This window comes from Corylus avellana, chromosome 2, assembly GCF_965113065.1.
Source record: "Corylus avellana chromosome 2, dhCorAvel1.hap1.2, whole genome shotgun sequence".
NCBI classification, from domain to species: domain Eukaryota; kingdom Viridiplantae; phylum Streptophyta; class Magnoliopsida; order Fagales; family Betulaceae; genus Corylus; species Corylus avellana.
In genome coordinates this window covers 14251912-14265069 of record NC_142491.1, presented here as the reverse complement: position 1 = coordinate 14265069, position 13158 = coordinate 14251912, and the positions used below count along the sequence as shown (strand labels likewise).

At 33.9% G+C, this 13158-nt stretch overlaps 1 long non-coding RNA gene across 2 annotated transcripts; it reads left to right on the top strand.

Annotated features, from left to right (window-relative positions):
- The first annotated feature begins 6524 nt into the window (after positions 1-6524).
- LOC148587383 (uncharacterized) lies at positions 6525-12187 on the top strand. Of its 2 annotated transcripts, XR_015911495.1 has the most exons (5): positions 6525-6771; positions 6862-6920; positions 7045-7178; positions 8306-8432; positions 9871-12187. It is a non-coding gene; the product is annotated as an uncharacterized LOC148587383 (long non-coding RNA). The 2 variants fall into 2 exon arrangements; XR_015911496.1 differs by lacking the exon at positions 6862-6920.
- The last annotated feature ends 971 nt before the right edge of the window (positions 12188-13158 follow it).

The window sequence follows — 13158 nt, the reverse complement described above, 5'->3', positions numbered from 1 at the left end:
TTGGGACCCGCAAAGCAAATCCTTGGTATGAAGATCTCTCGTGATAGGAATAAAGGAAAATTGTGGCTATCACAAGAGAGTTATATCGAGAAGGTATTGGACATGTTCAACATGAACAAGGCAAAACTGGCGAGCTCTACACTTGCAGGTCATTTGAAGTTGAGTTCAAAGCAAAGTCCTACAAGTGAGAAAGAAAAAGATGAAATGAAGAAAATGCCTTACGCATCAGTCGTGGGCAGCTTAATGTACACCATGGTGTGTATGAGGCCTGATATCACTCATACTGTTGGAGTTGTCAGTCGATTCATTTCTAATCCTGGCAAAGAACATTGGGCAGCTGTGAAATAGATTCTCAAGTATCTCAGAGGTACTTCGAGAATGTTTGTGCTTCGGCAGTGGTTAACAGGTGCTTGATGGGTTTACATACATAGATATGGCTGGGGATATTGATTCCCAAAAATCTACTTCAGGGTGCCTGATTACTTATTCATGGGGAACAGTGTCATGGCAATCCAGATTGCAGAAGTGTGTTGCTTTGTCTAACACAGAGGCAGAGTATATTGCTATCACTGAAGTGGCCAAAGAATTGTTATGGATAAAAAAGTTCTTACAAGAACCGAGTCTACAGCAAGAGAGGTATGTGCTTTACTGTTACAGTTAGAGTGTTATCCATCTCAGTAAGAATTCAATTTTCCATTCAAGATCGAAACATATCGATGTTAAGTGTCATTGGATTCGTGATGCACTAGAAGATAAGTTGTTACAGATTGAGAAAATCCATATTGATGACAATGGGTCAGATATGATGACAAAGCAGCCTATACAAAAGCTTGAAATTTGCAGAAGCGCGGCGGGCTTGGTGGAGCCCCCCACATAGTCGGGAGGGGGAGATTTGTTAGGGGTAGTCCCTCTTTATATGGGGACCCACCCATGTGGCAAGCACAAAGGGTTCTACCCTTTGTGTGCAATATAAAAGGAATGTTCAAGTGAGAAAACGCAAGTGAAAAAAAATAAAAGAATAAGAAGAAAAGAAAAAGTGTGGCAGCGCAAAGAGAGAAAGAAAAAGAAAAAGAAAAAAAGGGTTACGCTTTTTCACATCTGTTAGAGATTGGAAGGTCGTTTGTAGTTCAATCTTGATGCAATTTTAGAGTGTTGCTCCTGACGACGAGTGCTGCGTATTGATTGGTGTCGATCGTTGGAATTCCTCTTCAGTCGCTTGGTTGCTAATACCTACTTGGTGAGATCTTTCTTTATTCTCGTTGGAATCCACTTTAGGGTGATGAATTTATGTTTAATCCAAGAATGCATGTATTCTTGATGTGGTGATAACCTCTAGATATCTCTCTAGAGAAGACAATTGTAAACTCATTATTGTTGATAGTGGAAGATTTAACTGGACTAGGTCCCGTGGTTTTTACCTTCGCATTGGAGAGTTTTCCACCAAAAAATCTTGGTGTCTTGCTTGTGGGTTTGCTTGATTGTTATTTTTCTACTGTGTGACTATTAATTTGCTCAAAGAGGGGTAAATTAATTCCGCTGAGCATCTGAAACTGGTGTTTACCTCTAACAACATAATTAATAATTAATAATTAATAATTAATAGGGTAAATGTATAATAAATCTCTAAGTCAATCCTCTAAAACTAAAAACTCCCTAAGTTTTTTTTTTTTTTTTTTTTTTTTTTTTTTTTTTTTTTTAACTTTCTGGGTCAATGGAAATGCTAATAAAATCTCTGCCGTCAAATTTTTTTAACTGCCATTAACTAGGGTGAAATGCACCGTTTTAAATAGTGCCACGTCAGTATAATTTTTTAATCCTACGTGTCCACTCTGGACACGTAGGATCAAAACTCACCGTTTTGGCTAAAACGGTGAGTTCTGATGTTCTCTTCCCCAAACCAAAGCCAAGATGCCGGTACCCCTCTCTCCCTTTCTCTCGCACAGATCGGCACTAAGAAAAAAATTTCTCAGTCACCGAAAAGCCAAATCAAATAATTGAAATGTAGTGTCAAAAAATGGCTGCAATCTCTGGTTGTAAAGCCCAGATCAAGTTTCAATCTCTTGGGGAACGGGTTTGTTCTGTGGAAATCTCGGTCTCGATCTTTGATTCTCTGTGTTGAATATATTCTTGATATAAGGGTTTTGCGAAATATAAGATTTTGGATTTGGGTTTTGTTGATTAGCAGGTTTTTTTTTCTAATAGTCAATTGTTTTGTTTTGTTTTGTTTTTTTTTTGTTTCAATCAGTATGTGGGGTTTTGATTTGAGGTGATATACATAAATTTGTGATTAGAGACGTGTGGTTTATTGCACCGGTATGATGAACCAGCGAACCAGAGAACAGAGGAAAAATTTTATTTCACCTCTTCGTTCTGCATCTTGGCTTGTGCGTTCAAACACTTGCTAATCTGAACCAACAAAGCCAAATATTCATATTTCTCACAGAGTTTAGGGTTTTCCGAAAAGAGAAGGGGCTTCAAGTGAATTGCATAATCTAATTTCCGGCCAGCTACAATAAATATAAACAAGAACAAACGGACACTAAAACGCACAAAGGAACAAACCGAATAGAAATTACAGATAGATTTACGAGTAAGAGAGATAAGAGGATTGAGAGAAAACTAGTGAATAGGAAGGAGCAGACAATGGTAACGACGACAAGTGAAGAGAACATCAAAACTCACCATTTTGGCTGGTGCCAAAACCGTGAGTTTTGATCCTACATATCCACAGTGGACACTTAGGATCAAAAAATTAGACTGACGTGGCACTATCCAAAATTGTGTGTTTCAGTTAACTACAATTAAAAAAATTTGGCAGCATAGATTTTATTGGCATTTCCATTGATCCAGGGAGTAAATTCTCGAAAAGAAAAAAAAAAAACTTAAGAAGTTTTTAGGTTTAGAGGATTAACTCAGAGACTTATTATACATTTACCCTAATTAATAAGCAACTCCGTAGATTCAGCTAAATCTACAATCAACATTATAATCTACAATATGATTAGGTTCCTTCTCTAGATAAGAAGAGCACCACCAGTTCCCTATCATTTATTAGTAAATTTTGTGTAGTTCTGAACAATATTGGTCGAATTTTAAGCCTCAAATTTGTTATTAGACACAAATCCAAAGACTTGTAGTTACACGGCCAGAGATGACTTTCGGGGCAGATTTGAGTTTTGAAACTAAGCCGATCTCCAAGGTTCACCCCATCTAAATTATGTTGATTAGAAGCTATCCTTGTAGTCGAGACCATTTTTGTTTTTTAATGAATATGAATAAACAAAGGAAGGAAGAAAAACACCACAGGAACAACCAACCAACTCTCAACAGAAACAAACAAAGCACAGGGCCTTAGAGCACTACAGAAAGACACTTTCTTTTCAAACAAAAACCAACAAACAAAGAACGAAAACTCCACACAGGGAGAAAAAAACAAATTAAAGTACTAACTCGCACCAAAAACACAATTAGAAATTCCCCAAAGAGCACATAACCACATATAGACAGTAGAAAATCCAAAGAAATTAGAGAATAATATCCTAACAAACACATCCAAACTCAGTATGAATAGAGTTAGAGAATAATCTCGTGTTCCTTTCTTTCCAAACAAAGTAAACAACAGCAACAACTGAGAGCTTCACCAAAACATGGAGAAGGAACTCTCGAGAGAACTTGCATGTAATCTCAGACAATAGTTCATCCCAACAAGAAAAAGGCTAAGGCAGATTATACTTAGCAAAGAGAAATCACAAAGCCCTTGCGGAGAAAGGATAGGAGAGAAGAAGATGATCAATGCTCTTATTGGCCTTAGAACATAAAGGGAAACTGAGATCCAGTGAAAGGCCAAAATAATTAATCCTGTGAAGGGTATTGAGGCTTTTTGTTACTACCAACAGCCATAGCATGCACTACAAGAAATTTACTCATCAGGGGCGACTTATTAGGGGCGACTTCGTAGTCGACGCTAATGCTCGTATATTAGTGTCGACTCTCAACAGTCGACGGTAATGGTCAACTATTAGCGTCCACATTTAAGTGGACGCTAATAATTGACCTAAAAGATAAGTATTAGCATCCGCTTTACAGTGGATGCTAATACCTCAATGCTAACATACTAGTAGGAATTACACTAGAGGCGGGAAAATTATTAGCGGCGACAATATACTATTAGCGTCCACATCATATATATAAATAAAAAAAATTAATTGCCCTCAATAGCGTCCACTTTCAAAGTGGACAATGATGATAGAGCATTAGCGTCCACAAAGTTGACGCTAAAGCTCTTATAAAAAAATAAAAAGCAAATTAAACTAAAAGGTCAACAGCGTCCACTAGGAGTGGATGCTGAAGACATATCATTAGCGTCCACTCTGAGAGTGGATGCTAATAATTGAGCATTAGCGTCTACTTTAGTGGACGCTAATGGTCTTGTAAAAAAATAAAAAAATAAAAAGCAAATTAAACTAAAAGGTCAACAGCGTCCACTAGGAGTGGACGTTGAAGACATATCATTAGCGTCCACTCTGCTAATAATTGACCATTAGCGTCCACTTTTAGTGGACGCTAATGGTCTTGTAAAAAAATAAAAAATAAGAAGCAAATTAATCTAAAAGGTTAACAGCGTCCACTAGGAGTGGACGTTGATGACATATCATTAAAAGTGGACACTAATAATTGAACATTTAGTGGACGCTAATGGTCTTGTAAAAAAATAAAAAAATAAAAAGCAAATTAAACTAAAAGGTCAACAGCATCCACTAGGAGTGGACGCTGAAGATATATCATTAGAGAGTGGACGCTAATAAGTGAGCATTAGCGTCCACTAATGGTCTTGTAAAAAAATAAAAAAATAAAAATACAAGATTAACAGCATCCACAAATAGTGGATGCTGATGATATATTAATAGCGTCTACGTTTATGGTGGACGCTGAAGATGTGGACGCTAATAGTCTTGTAGAAAAAAAATAATAATAAAAAAAAAAAAAAAAAGTTGAAGATTATAGGTTCAATTGAACATCTAAAAAAGATAAAATGTCCTTTATACCCTGAAAACTTTTAGAAAATTATAAATTTTCTCTTAATTTGAAATTAAAATTAATTTTAAAAAATTAAAAAAATAAATTAATTTCAATTTACTGTAGTCACGCAACAAACTTGACACAAATTGAAGATTCGATTTAACATCCGATCAATCTTAGTAAATTAGTTCGATTGATTGTGATAAGATCAATGATCGACCGAACTTGATACAAATTGAAGGTTCGATCGAACATCTGATCAATCCTAATGAATTAGTTTGATTGATCGCGATAGGATCAAGTGACGTTCAAATTGAAACAATTGAAATTAAAGGTTCGTTCAAACATCAGTTTGATCCTAGTGCATTTGTTCGATTGATCATGATATGATTAAATGATTGATCAAACTTGAAACAATTGAAATTGAAGGTTTGATCGAATATCCGATCAATCATAATGAATTAGTTTGATTGATCGTGATAAGATCAAATGATTGAAACAATTGAAATTGAATGTTTGATCAAACATCCAATTGGTCCTAACTAGTGCATTTGTTCGATCGATCGTGATAAGATCAAATAATCGAACAAACTTCAAACAAATTAAATGTTCGATTGAACATTGAATTGAACTATAAGCATTTTATATTATATCAGTGCATTAGTTATATTGATCGGGATACAATCAATAGAACTTAACATGATTGAAAGTTTAATCGAACATCTAATAAAATCAATTCCGATCGATACTAGTACATATTAGTCTGATCGATCCTAATGCGATCAAATGATCTATTAAACTATTTGAATTTTGTATTATCTTTATATATTAGTTATATCAATAGTGACAAGTTTAAGAATATTTCTCCCATCGAACATCGAATTTGATGCAATATCCCCCTTCATTCAGGTATGGCGTTAAACTGTTAAATTACTACATATCTTAAAAATTTAAGCTAATAATTAATTATAAGATAAATATTACCTTAATGATCTTTTATACTAAAAATGTATTAACTTTAAATTTGTAGTTAATATTTTAATAATAAAAACATATTTAACATTTCACTCATTGAACATATAATTTGACGCAATATCTCCCTCCATTGGGATTTGGCATTAAAATGTGAAATATATATTATCTTAAAATGTTCAATTATTAATTAATTATAAGATAAATATCATGTCAATTATCTTTTACCCTAAAAATGATAAAATGTTCTTTATACCCTTATACCTTTATAAAATTCTAAACTTACCCTTAATTTTAATTAACATTATTTTTAAAAAATTAAAATAACTTTTTTAATTTTTTTTTTTTGAAGAATTAAAAAAAAAAAAAAAAATCAAGGAGACCCAATACTGGGTCACCCGTGACCCACCTGGGTCACCCGTGACCCACCTGGGTCACCCATTAATTATTTTGGCGCTGGCAGCACAAAACATTTAGGCTAGGCGCTGACTGAAATTTTTTTGGCGCTGCCTTAATTTCCTTTTCCTTTTCCTTTTCCCTAATTCTACTTCGTCTCAGCAGATAGAATTTTCCCTCTTCTTCGTCTCTCACCTTTCCCTCTTCTTCATCTCTCACGTTTCCCTCTGATCTTACATCTAGCAGTTATCTTGGTTTGATTAAGAATCTGATTTTTTCTCCCTTTTCTTGGTCGGTTAAACTTTGCACCTCTTGCTTCCTCAGAATTTTGTGGGTTTATCCACTGCTGATGGTTATATAACATGTGGTTCAGAAACAAAAGAGGTATGCATTCCTTGCCAGAGTCACGCTGGTTTTTTGATTAGTAATTAAGAAGGGTTTTTTTCTTCTCTGTTCTCTTCTCATAAATTGAAGGAAGTTCAGCACCTGTTGAAAATTGAAGAAGATTCCAAAAAGCTTCCTGCATCTATTTGGTTCATTATATCTACATTTTATTTTATTTTATTTTTATTTTAACTCTTCCTTAATCTATCCTTTATTCTTAAACCAAAAAAAAAAAAAAAAAAAACTAAAAGCGCGTTCTCGTTCTTTTCAAAGGGATTGCAAGGGGTGTGGGATTCTGCAATCGGCGCTCACATTGGTCGTTGGGTCTCTTCATCTTCTTCTTCGATCTCTCACGTTCTCCCTCGGATCTCCTCTGCAATCCGTGGCCAGCACCCTAGAACCCGCAGGTTTGTTATTTTACGTTTTTTAAGATTATAGAAATTTTGTGGGTTTGGATGGTTTTTTGAGTAATCTTGTGGGTTTTTTTTTTGTTTGGTTTGATTGTGTTTGATCTAAGGGCGTGAATCTTGAAAATATTGTGGCTTTTGACAGATTAATTTGCATTGGATTTGCTGTTAATTGGAATTTTAAGCCTGATATATGATTTTGATTGTTGAATAGTGGCACTTGCGAAGTATTTTCTCTTTCTGATATTGTTTATTTTTTCTGTCAAATTACTTTCTGTGGTTGACTTATAAGAACGAAGGTTTCTTGGTTCCTCACTTCCTCACTGTGGAATCAATGGTTAGTCTTGTTAGTGGAGGACATCTGATTGGAGTCATTCGAAAAAAAAAGAAAAAAAGAATGTAATTGATTTTTGAATTTTATTGCTTTCTTGAGCTTAAGATTGTAACTTCTGTGGCTGGTACAGATTAAACGCCCTGTATGCTAGTTTTTCTTTTTCCCTTTAATAAAATTTCGGCTTTAAGATGGAGTCTTGATACCATTAGATATAGGTGGTTTCTGCAAGAAGGTAAATCTTTTAAGCAATTGACTGTTTACTTTGTAAGTCTTGTTTCTATCCGCTTGTCCTTCCCCCCTCCCTCTTTTCCTTTTCTAGTAAGTGCAAAGGATGGCTGAAAAGTGCCAAAGAGAGGCAACCCTTTGGTTAAGCTAAGGGGATTATCCCTTTTACATATTGATAACCTGGCTCTAACCAGTCATGGTTAAGCTATTTTCTGGATATCAAAGCCCACATTATCTGATTAGACCCTAAATTATGTTAATTTTGTGTCTTTTCCTTTTTGGGAAAAGGATAAATTATCTAGGTTAGCACTCATTGCCATCTTCTGAAGTTGTTTGTGTATGCATTCTGGACAATAATATTTTGATTGAGTTTGGTTTTCTTGAATTAGACATGATCGATCTCTCACCAACCAAAAAAAAGAGAGAAGAAAGAAATTAGACATGTGAACGAGAAACATGGTTAGAGGTTGGACAAAATTGGGAGTATAATATCTATTAGTAATTTATAGATCCTGTTTTGACCATGGATTTCGAGCAAAACATGTTCTTTGAACCAAATTTTTCTCAGGTACAACAGAACTAACTGGAAAGGTGGTGACTGCTCTCTCTCTCTCTCTCAATCTTTTTACAAACCTGAGACAATGCAAAGCATTTATCCGTTCAATAAAAGTAGTAGTATATTCAACCTCACCAAGGTGAGATTAATCTTAGGATTGTCCAATATGTGTATAAGTATGTCATTTTCCTCAATGAGATATCTATTTTGTTTTTCCTTGTTTAAGCTTATTTTTTGTTGATAATATAACCTGTTCTACCATCTAATTACTATAATCTTTTGTGAGTTAGCTGCACTTGATGGTGCATCTTAAATTTTGATGGTGTTCTATGTTTATTTAAATTTAATTTGTTTTGTAGTATTTCAGGTTTTTTAAGATTATGCTTGTGTTCCATCTAGGTTTTACAAATTGATGTTTTGCAGAATGTATTTTATGGTTGGTTAGTTTATGATTGCTTTCTTAAATGAAAAGCGTTTTTCATGATATTTTCGAGTTTTTATTTAAAAAATTGTTATTCATATATTCACGAAAAAAAAAAAAAAAAAATTCAAAAGTGGTTGCTGATTTTTGAATTTGCATAATACCCAGAAATGGAAGTAACTATAGTTTCGAATGCCCTTGTAAACAAGCCAAAAACCATTGGTTCCTCACGTCCCCGTTAACATGTAATTGGAGTCATGTCAACCACTAAGAAAAAATTAACATCAGCCAATCACATGTTAACACATATCAGCAAGTTGTAAAAAAAAAAATTATAGGTCTAACATTTTTCCTTTGTCTTTATGTCTGTCTCTATATCTTGTTAGCCCATGCTAATTTCCTCATGTCGTTTTGGGTATATATCTGGTTGGTTGTTGTATTATATTTTTGTGGAAGCCGTACTGCTACCAGGAGAGAAATGGGACAAAGCTTATATATCCTGCTTTTTTCTTTTCTCTTTTTTTAATATTCAAATTGGGAAAGTGAAAAAGGAAAATGCAAGGGTGGGTCCTTCAATTCTTTTTGTTTTTGTTGTTGTTACACATGTATTTCATGCTTTGGTCTAGGTAGTCCTGCCTTTCTGTCAAGTTAGGATGCACTTGCTTAATGGTTCGGTTGTATCTAACCTGGGTGGGAAGAGCAGACATGAGAGTTTTCTTTCTGTTTTCTTCACTTTGCATGTTCCTTTTCTTATTGCTTTACAACTATAGAACCATAACTTTGGTGTTGCAACCAAGCAAGTGGATAATATAGCTCTATTTATTTAGCCTTTAATGGCAGTCATGCAAGGAATTAGGGAGAACTTAGTAATTTTATTGAGTTATGAATCTTATGGTTTTCGGCTTGTGTTTGCAATGATAGGTGTCGTTTTGTAGTTTTAAGCCATTATTCATGATATGTTTGGCCTTTATATTATATCATTTTCATAATTAAAGGATAAAGAGGTATAAGATCATATAAAATTCAAAAATCACAATTTTTTCCCTTTACATTCTCAGCAAAATAATGGAGAATCTGAATATCTGGTTGAAGCATTTTAGACTGATGTTTGCTGCTTCTTTATTTATTTTTTTAAAATCTCTTTATTTGATTGAAGATGAAACTTTCGAGGGAACATGATTCTTTGGCAATGACTGCAAAGAAACTTGGCCGTGATTTGGCAAAGGTGAGGTGCTAATATTTGTGTGTGATTTAATTTTAGTCATCTTGGTGTTCATTTAATGGGGTTATTTTAATTTCTGTTCCATATATTGTGCAACTCATCTTTTTTGATTGAAAAACAAAACAATTACTCTAGAAAGAGCGGACACATGTAGTTTTTGCTGCCTTTTCTTTTTTTTCCATGATTGATTAAAAAAACTAGTAGATGGATTTTGTTGGGAAAGAAAGTCGTCAGAATAGAATGGTAACTTTGGCTCAATTGATGCAAAAGTAGCAATATTTCTAATTTGTCTGGTCATAGTCAACATAAAAAATTATACAAATGGTTAGGATCTGCTGCATGTTGTAAATCGTTTCTTTTGCAAAATTGTAAAAGTTAATAGTTCCTTGACAAAAAAAAAAAAAATGGCATTAAGTTATAAACCTTATTGAAGAAGTCTATAGCTCTAAAATATCTTTCTTTTTGTGTTGGGTAACCCAAGATGAGTTAAAATCAGTATATGTTGGCTCATCATGACTTGCTTAAACTGTATCTTCAGTGAAGAGGGTGAAGTAGCTCTTGATTGAATATCCTTTTTGTTATTAGTCATTCTGGACTTATATTGCGCAGAAAATTTGGATTGTAAGGGAGGATAATTCCATATTTTTGGGTCATGTTGTATTTGGAGTTGAATTGTAAGCCTTAAATGTATGTATGCTATTAGGAAATAAACCATGGCTGTTCATTTCCTCCCAGCCCACTATTTTTTTTGTCTGGAGGGCGGGTAGAAAGGAGAATTAAAATTTGGCTGCACCTAGTGAAGGAGAATTAAAATGTTTGATAAAAAAAAAAACCATTATCAAACATTGTATATTGTAATATATAGTCTTTGTTTTTTAAGTCAATGTTCACCTTATTTTAAAAGTAAATATCAGTTCCTCTTCATATTAAACAATAATTTAAAAGTAAACGGAATTGTTTGTAGCATTGTCTATATATATCCATTAATTATTTGTTGTATCATAAGTTCCATTATTGGCATTTAAGCTCACAACTAACTCCCAAGCTGGGCCAAGCACATATGGGCTGTCCTAGACACTGCGACACACCATATACAATTTAAAAGTGTTGACCAGAAGGTTAATTAGCAGTAGGATTTGAATGAAGTCAGTAGTTTTTGAGAGCCATTTTGCCCAAAGCCTTGGGGGTTTTTTTCATCTTGGGGAGTCAAATAATTTCTTCAATTAACTAATTAAGGTCTCATATTTCTTCTGCTTTAAACATGTGAGCTGTGCAATGGTTTTTGTTGTTATTGTTATTTGTAAGCTAGACTGGATAGCTGATAATTACCCCCATGATTCTGCTCGTAGTTTTGATGGGGGTTCATTGATCACTTCTTTATATGAAGAAGTTTTAGTACAAGTTTGAGTTGAAGTTTTCTATGAGGATTTTTGAATTGGTCTATAATATTAAACTGGGACTTGGACACTAAGTAGAATGGTCTTGAAGTTCCTTTAAAAATTCTTGGCGTATGAAACCCAGTTTATATATAGACAATGGCAATAGCAACTAATTATGCACCTGGACAGTTCCATATTGTTAGACAATTAATGAGGTAATCCGCTAATTGTCTAAATGATTTAATCAATACTTTTTAACATACCTTAACTATATGCATTCTATGAACTATTACTTTTGGTTAATTAATGAGGTAATCCGCTACTGTTACATAGATACATGTGCTGCTATAGGTTGGCTTAAGTCTTTAGGCGATTTCATCTCTATAAGCCAGTTAAAGAGTTGGCATTAATTATTAGTTTGCTGCCATGTCCTGACTTGATTATTGTAAGTAGAAGCTTAACACTTCTATTGCTTTCTTAATTAGATACATGGAGCATATTTGACACGACAAATGTTATTTATTTATTTTTTTTATTTTTTTTTATTTCCCATCCATTTTCCATTTATATATTTTTCAAATTCATCATTAGACATGTAAGATTCACATTTAATGGTAAATTTGAAAGGAGATGGAGGAATAGCATGTCTCATATGACATAAGGACGACCTAATTTTTGCTTTTTTTCAAGCTTTCTTGTCAGCAACATAACTTCCTTGTTGGCATATTTATCCTTTACAAATTAGAAAATCTTCCTTTTGGTGTTTTGAGCATGTTCTTTTGGACATTGTGAATTGTAATGTTCATATTTCTCTTATCGGCAGATTGAATTTTTGTATTTGTAATCATTTGACTTTAGATTTTTCAATTTGATAAGCAATATGCATGGTTAGAAACTTTTGGTTGCCTTTTTGGTATTCTTTTGTCATGACTTTATTATTGTTTCTTTTAATTAGGATCATTTATATATCTTTTGAATATGACCTCATCTTTTAAAATTGCCTTTTTTGTGTCTTTTTTTTTTAAAAAAAATAATAATAATAAAACATTATTAGGGTTGAATTGACCCTAATAATGTTTTATTTTTTTTAGAATGTCATACCCATTAGTGTGCACTTTAGTGGACGCTAATAGTGCAACCATCAGCGTCCACTCTAGTTTGGACGCTAAGAGTTATTTTTTTAATTTTTTTTGGATCATTAGCGTCCACATTAATGGACGTTAATAGTTCACCATCAGCCGTCCACTCCAGTTTGGATGCTGATGGTTGATTTTTTTAAATTTTTTTGGAATCATTAGCGTCCACTGACGCTAATGGTTTACCATCAGTGTCCACTCCAGTTTGGACGCTGATAGTTGATTTTTTATTTTTACTTTTTGGGAGCATTAGCGTCCACTTTAGTCGACGCTAATAGTTAACCATCAGCGTCTACTATACTTTGGACGCTGAGTGGACGCTAATAGTCCACCATTAGTGTAGCACTAGTGTCGACTCTGCCTTCCGTTGACTCCAGTTTTAGTGACAAAAATACACGACTTTTAGCGTCCACATTGCTGATGCTAGAAGTGATCATTAAGTGGACACTGATAATCACACATTTGATCATTAGGGTCAGACGATTAGCTTCCAACCCATTAGCGTCCAAAAGTCGACGCTGTTGTCAACAGCGTCCACTTTAGGACTTTTAGTGATGGTAGGAATCCTACTAGAGAACTTAATGCAATCAAATAAATCATTTCACGTCATGTTCAACGCTTAATTATCTTTTTGGTGTTTTGAAAGCGTTTCTATTCCTTTTTTGGACAATAATCAAATAAATTTGTGTCTTGCTTTCGAAAGCAAA